Consider the following 8,569-nt stretch of genomic DNA (forward strand, 5'->3'; position numbering starts at 1 on the left):
TATACACAACTATCTTTTCATTTTGATATAGATATCTCTTCCCCTCGTACAACTACCGATCCCGCGCGAGCGGGTGGTCTGCCCTAGCTAGTCCATAGTCCTCAGTACTCTCCAGCAAGTCGCCTTGGGCACGACATCTCCAAACTTCAAATGGCCCCTGCCGATACCATACCCGTTTCGGAAAATCTTCTCTCAGCTATAAGACGGATGATTCCCAATGGTCTTTTGCAACAAGGCTTTCAAGAAAACTAAAAGAAGTGCCTTAAGTTACTTTGCGTATTAGTAATACACAACATACGGATGTACCTAGTTCTTCTCCTTCACCCCCTCAGTCATTAGTACCTACACGAAGCACTCCTTCGTCTACATTAACACCACCTATACTTACATGTACCTATTGAAACAAAACAGGTCACACAAGTTTTTTTTTGTTTTCGCCGTAAGCGTCACGAGCACAAGTCAAAGCAGGCTCCTGTACCTCTTCTAACATGACACATGACCTCTCTAGGGTAACGCTTCAGGGTAAGCTTAGCTACTGTCATGTCCATGGCCAATGTAAGCATTCAACTAAACAGTGTTCAAAGATTCTGAAACTTAAAGCAGAAAACGGTTTAACCCTTAGGCAAACTCAGTCCCATTTTCACCAGCGTCCGTATCAAATACCAAGGGATTGACCAATATTAACCGGTCTCAGATCATCCCTTTGGTGGCTTATGAGTCTTTTCATCTACTTGCATTCCAGTTTTACACGGAGAAAACATCTATCTCCGTAACAGTATATACTGGAGTAGAATATAGTTTTATAGGTAAAAGGGCATATTATGCTCTCAAGGACTTGTACAGTATACCATTATCTCCTCTTTGTAAAGGATTGCATTCTGTACATGGTTCTCCATTGCCTGTTCTTGGGTCTATTTGCATTCCATTAAGATTTTCTTTCCATGCTACCGCTTTTCATGTTAATTTTGTAGTTGTTTCTGTGATTGTCTCTCAGGCATTGACACTCTTACAGCTAATGGCATAAATATATATATATATATATATATATATATATATATATATATATATATATATATATATATATATATATATATATGTATATGCATAGGTGCCGTGTAATGACTTTTCACAAATCTGTTATTCCTGCATCGGATAAACCATTTTCCATATGTAGCTCACCTTCTGTGTATGATCAGACCATACAGTTGTCTTCAAAGAGTTCTAGTCATTTAGGCTTTCCTATACTTTTTGTGCTGCTGTTGTTGTAAGCGAGCATTATATTGGGCTGTCAAGTGCACTTCGAGTCCCGGTACGCATTTCAGATGCTCCAATTGGTTCTGGTGTCTTATTTCAGCCTAACTCTGTTCGTGTTCGTCGTCTAGCATTGGAAAGAACTCTCTCCACTGTTCGTGAGGATCATGTTACCACAGCTATTTTAACCAACGTTACTGGTGCTCCCATCACGTTCTCTTCTGGCAGTCATTTAGGTTCCTTTGAAGTTGTTGAAGTTGACACTGTCCAGGATTCGCCTCCTATCATAGCAGCTTACGTGCAACGGTCTACACAAGCAAGTGACGCAGCTCACTTAGCCTCTAGGTATGCATCGTATGTGGGTGAGATTGATTTTCTTGGAGTGACGTCTCGTCTCATTGACCTGTTAGAGACACACCGTCAAGCTTTGGCATTACCTGGTGATACACTGATAGTTACGGATCGTGTCGTCCATAACATTGATCTTCAGCCAGGTGTTCGCCTGTATATATGCCCTCTTACAGGTTGCCTCACTCTCGCCCTAAGATGGATATTTCCGTCCTGTAATATAATATAGGCAAGTCATTGAGGTCACAATTCCAGAGCATTACCCTTTGCCTGTGTTGAGTGATCTACAGTCTATAGGAACAGGTAACACGGTATTCACCACATTAGACTTAAGAGCTGGCTTTTGGTAGATTCCTTTGGAGGAGAAGTCTCGTAAGATCACGGCCTTCTCGACTCTATCAAGTCATTATGAATGGCTTCGTTGCCCCCATGGCATTACGGAATGCTCCCTTGACATGCCAACGCCTGACTAAATAAAACTTTCATGGCCTAGTAGGAAACGGAATATTTGTTTACTTGGATGAATTAATCTTATTCTCCAAGGATGTGGAAAGCCATTTCCAAAAGTTGTCCCTGGTCTTGCAACGTTTTGCTGAAGCTGGATTGAAGCTCAGTTTACCCAAGTGTTCATTTTTTAAATCTAGCATCCAATTCTCAGGCAATGTTGTAGACAAACATGATATTTACACCACAGATGATAAAGTCAAGGCTGTTAGGAACTTCCGTACACCTAAGTCAATAGACCATGTATGTTCCTTTCTTGGAATAGCAGGATACTTTTGTGCATTTATTAAGATGTTTGCTTCAATTGCATCTCCCCCTACACGTCTCCTCAAGAAGGATTCTTCCTTTCATTGGCGTGATGTTGACCAGGAAAATTTTGATTAATTGAAACATGTAGGCTTCCTGAGGTGCCTGTGTTGGCATTCCCAGATTATAGTCTTCCCTTTACTATTTGTACAGATGTTTCTGGTACAGGTATTGGAGCTGTACTTATGCAGCATGTAGATGATTGGAGGCCATATGTTATTGCATATGCTAGTCGCATACTTAATAAACCTGAGTCTCGGTATTCTGTCATACATTTAGAGGCACTAGCAGTGGTGTGGGATTTGAAGCATTTTCGCGACATTATTTTTGGATATCCTATTACAGTCCACACGGACCACACTGCTGTCACACAACTTTTCAAGGGCAAAAATCTTTCAGGCCGCCTTACCAGATGGTTCTTTATTATTAGAGAATTTAACACAGACCTTAACCACATTCCGGGACGTGCAAACAAGGTTGCTGATGCATTTTCACGAAATGTACCTGTAGCTGCAGTTGCAGTGATTGACAACTTCTCAATGCAAGATTTAGCCAAAGCTCAACATGAGGATCCTGTTTGCTCTGCTGTCATTTATGCTTTGGAATCTGTACACCTGTTCCAATTTTCTCTACAGGACAATGTTCTTAATCGTAATGTGGAAGTGTTTGAGCAGGATGTAGTATAGTTAGTGATCCCTGAGTCTCTAGTCCCTGTTGTTCTGTCTCTTGCTCATGATACCCTTCAAGCTGGTCACCCAGGTCGTGAAAAAAACACTGGCCATGGCTCGCAAGAAATATTACTGGTTTAGAATGCGACTGAACATTAACACTCATGTAGCCCAGTGTAGTTCTTGTGCCCAAAACAAAGGTTCTACGTACATTGGTTCTATCCTAGAGTACCCTACTCCTTCTCCCCCTTTTCAAACTATAGTTATAGATCTTTTGAAATTGCCCCGTAGTACTCAAAGTTCAGTGTATATATTTGTATGTGTAGACAACTTTAGTCACTTTGTAATATTTACTCCCTTACATGGCAAGTCTGTTTCAGTAGTTGCCCATGCTTTAGCTTCTCATTTTTTTGCCCATACACTACTCCTTCAGTGCTTCTTAATGACAACGGGACTGAATTTAGGAATAAGGTTTCAGCAAATAATTGCAAAAGTTACGGCATCACTCAAACATTCGTGATTGCTTATCATCCTTCATCTAATGGTCTAGTAGAGTGGACAAATAGGAAGATTTGGACATTCTCAGGCGCGTTTCTAGTAGTCTCCAAACATCTTGCGAGGATTGGCTTCCTCAAGCCAGTGCTTGCATTAATAGCACAATCAATGTTTCAACAGGTAAGACGCCTCATTACGTCATCTATGGAGTTGAAAAAAGGCTCCCATATGACATGTCAGCCAGTTCTATTCGTCCCCTCTACAATTTTGATGATTATAGTAAACTCCAGTGCCACACATTGCATTGCATATGATTCTGTGAGAGAGAAATTCAAAGACTCCAAGTCCAAAATGCTAAAACAACAGCATAGCAAGGCTACGCCTATTAATATAATTGTTGGTGATCATATAAAAGAAAAGCATGCCTGACTGCCAATCTAAACTAAATTGTATATTTACAGGCCCATTTTTGGTGACTGAAAAGTTGAATCCTAATAAGTTCAGAGTCTTTGATCCTTCACAGGGACTGAGTGAAGTATTGCTCGTAGATAGACTTAAGGTAACAAAAGTGCCTATCCCTGCATTCGCCCAGCTTCTCTCAAGGCCCACTGTACAAATTATGCCTTCTATACCTACTCTAGTTCGACACCATTATCATCTCCTTTCGATGGGTCCAATGCCTTAGTGTTTGTATGTGAGCATTGCATATGATGTTATCCATGGTGTCTTGAGCTGTATTTTGTAATGTTTACCATTGTGACAATTTCTTATGTAATTCTTTTGTTGTAATTCTTATGTTGCAGTTCTTATGTTTACCATTCTTGTGTCCATTTCTTACCTACAATGTGAAATTTGTGTTTAGCAATTATAAGTAATATCCCGGATTCCCGTCAATTGTTATCTCTTTTCTTTACTGGCGCCAGTACTTGTATATCTATTCTTGTATTGGTTTGTGTCAAGTATTTATGTATATTCATGTAAATTTTTTCCACATTTTTGTATGTCTACTATATATGATACTGTGTGTGTGAATTATGTTATGTTTGTTTAGAGTTGTCTTGCCTCGGTCGTTCATTTTTACCCTGTTTGCTCGGTGGGGTCACCGTGTGGTGGTGGCCGAGCGATGTGATGGTATGTGTATTGTCTTACGTATTGCTTATTTGGGAATTGTATATTTATCCCTTTAATTGTATTATCAATTATTGATTGTATTATCAAATAGATTATAGTATATTTATAATGTGTGCACCGTATTAGAAATGAGAACCAGGTGTTCAACCCAAGAGAGCTTCTGTGAGTTTGCCTTCAAATCTAAGCTTGGTGGCGTGGCTTGCCAGTCGTGTATCAACCTTCCTCGTATAAACATGCTCTTACATTTTTATAGTGTATGTTGTTTATGGTGGCTCAATGCATGTTTCAAATCATCTCTAATACTTTTATTGCCACCTACTACATCCGCTTTGCAAGAGAAAAGAGGACAAGTATGAGTGAAGTAGTTTCAGAGGGATCAGTTTGTTGAGTAAAGTTGGGAAGGCTTATGGGAGGGTTTTGAGAGGATTATGAAAGGAACAGAGGGAGTAATTGGTGAGGAACAGTGTGGATTTAGGACAGGTAATGGTTGCGTGGATCAGATTTTTGTGGTAAGGCAGATATGAGAGAAAGCTTTAGGAAAAAATAAGGATGTTTTTTTAACCTTTATGGATTTGGAAAAGGCTTATGACAGGGTAGACAGGATGTATTGCAGATGTATTGTGGGATGTATTGCAAATATATGGAATAGGAGGAAAGCTGTTAAGAGCAGTCAAGTGTTTTTACGAGAGTAGTAGAGCCTGTGTTAGAATTATAAATGGAGAGAGTGAGTGGTTTGAGGTAAAGGTGGGACTTCACCAGGGATGTGCTATGTCGCTTTGGCTGTTCAATTTACACATAAATGGGGGTGGTGCGAGAGGTAAATGCAAGGGAAATGGGCCGGGGATTTGAGATGGTACACACGTACACGACTCGATGGCGTGGTTGGTAGAATCCCCGGCTGCCACTACGGATGTCGAGGTTCGAATCCCGCCCAGGGCTGAAATAATGTCAGTATTACTGCGCTGCGAGTCGTTACTCTAACTCTCGTGGGCGTGGAGTTGGGTGTGTGTGCGCGTGTAAGGTCACAGCATTACCCATAGATCGGTCATAAATAAGCTCTGAGCTCTCTTCCGGGAGTGAAATAGCTGTCGATTACGAGTCCAACACGTGATCCAAGACCATGGTAAACCACATTCACACACACACACACATGTATATATATATTATATATATATATATATATATATATATATATACATACATACATATACATACATATATATATATATATATATATATATGTATATATATATATATATATATATATATATATATATATATATTGTTATGCCTTCCGCAAGGATATAAGGAAATATGTCTAGGAGGGGTTCGTACTTAGTGGCCTTGATGTGGGTAAGGCAAATCCAAACGGAAGTTAACAAAGATAACTAATTTAATGTATAACAAAAAGCCAACAAAACAAATATAAGAACTTTACAACAACAAAATTAATAAATTGACAATTAATTCCTCCACCGAAAACCAAGTCATGAGAATATAGATTACGTGGTGACGCCACGGTACTAGAGCAAAAGCAATATGGGAGAGATAAAGTTACGCGTCGCTCAGCCAACGAAAAGTGCACCCGCTAAGAGCCGGCAGATGCATTATATATACAGTTGGCGAGGACGGAAGGAAGGCGAAGGATGAGCCGGACAGAACTAGTTCACGTCCGTTGGCCTCGAGAGAGTAGATCCCATAAAGTATACAAGCAGTTTTTACCGTACATACGTAATTACCTAACAAGTACAGGATAACACAGATACAGATATTTTTAGATACATGGAGGATGGTGGGCCATCACAACGTATACAAGCAATTTACAGTACATACATAATTATCTTACAATTAAAGATTGACATACAGATACAGACATTTTATATACATGGAGAATGGTGGGCCATCACAATATATATGTATACATATATATATATATATATAAATATGTATATATATATACATATATATATATATATATATATATATATACAATGTATATATACATTATATATATATATATATATACATATATATGTAACATACATTATATATATATAATATATATATATATATATATATACTCTCTCTATATATATATATATACTATATATATATATACATATACATATATACATATATATATACCAAGGCTTTTTCCCCCTTCCAAGGGAGGTAGCCAAAAAGGGAAAGGCATAAAAACACTCCCACCCATTTCATCCCTAAATACACTGCACACCCCTCCCACCCTTCCTCTCATCTGAGCACCTCCTGGATGACGGGTCATCCCTGCACCCTGCCCACCGCCCTGGGTCAGAAGCAGTGTCGCAAGACACAGTACATCCACAGCAAGGCCGCTTCATTTAATCGGCGACCCCCCCTCTCCGTCCCCCTTTGCATATAAGGAGAGGACGGGGAGAAATCCCTTCGGGCTGCGTCAAAATTTACTCACACATACTACCCCACCCCCCGCCCATTCCTCCTCATGCAGTCACAACATCATCCATATACAACCATTCTCCACTCACCTCTGTCTTCCGTCCTCTCCCTTCCTTCCTCAACAGACATTCCCCTCTTCCCCAAAGCCCCCTTCACCCCATCCATCCACCTCATCCTAGGACGTCCCCTCATGTTCACTCCCTCCACATCTGCCTTCCATACCTCTTCTACTAGTCTTTCTTCACTCATTCTTTCCATGTGTCCAAACCATCCTAATATTCTTTCATCAACCCTCTCTCCCAAATCCTTTTTCACCCCTGTTCTCCTCCTCACCTCCTCATTTCTCACTCTATCTAGCCTAGTAACCCCCACCATACTTCTCAGACACCTCATCTCAAACACATTCAAACTCCTTCTCTCTTCTTCTCTTATGTTCCACGTTTCTGCCCCATACAGTGCTGTTGGCACAATCACATAAATATATATATATATATATATATATATATATATATATATATATATATATATATATATATATATATATAATGTACCAATCATTAGGTAGGTCAAACACCACCAGAGGCGCCATCGTCGATGACGAGCACAATAGCGCGTCATTTTATGCGCACGCCGTTCAAACGGCCAAATTTACATACCGCGGAAAATTTAATTAATAAAAATGTTGTGCGAGTGTATTTACTACGATCGTAATAAATTTCAAACATTCACATCATCAGTTACATGTCGGTCAATAAAAACATTAGATAAACATGGCGGCCTGCATTCAGCAGTAGATCAAAAATTGGTATATGTTTCAACGTAAAAAATGAGCTAACAAATTTATCATGCGGACAACTGACCATAATGAACAAAAACTACTAGTATCGTGGATTATTCTAATACCAAAATAAAGTCAGTATGTTACGGTAGAGCTGAGAAATTGGTTGTTTAAATTAGTTTTTTTTTCTATCGGGTCGGATTATCGGATAACAACATCAACATCCATCCCGCCATCTTATCTATCACTGGTGATATGGACCAAACTTCACTCTATTAAGTTTCTTACTATTATGTTATTAGTGTAATAGACTTATAGTTGAATTATTTTAAATATTTCCTTTAAAATGTGTGATTTTCATGTAATTTGATCGAAGAGAAGTTACGTTTTCATCCTCCGTAATATTACGGACCACAGCTACGATTCGTCCTGCCCGCTATCTATGATCACTGGTGGTATGGATCAAACTACACTATTAAGTTTGTTACTATTGGGTTATTAGCGTAATACCTTGCATATAATTGAATTATTCAAATTATTTTCTTTAAAATGTGTGGTTTTCATGTAATTTTACGGTATTCGTAGCTGTGGTGGGTAATTTTGCAGAGGATAAAAACGTAATTATATGATCAAATTACATGGAAATCACACA

Source organism: Oratosquilla oratoria, chromosome 1 (genome assembly GCF_046742065.1).
Source record: "Oratosquilla oratoria isolate Oo_2021 chromosome 1, ASM4674206v1, whole genome shotgun sequence".
NCBI lineage: Eukaryota > Metazoa > Arthropoda > Malacostraca > Stomatopoda > Squillidae > Oratosquilla > Oratosquilla oratoria.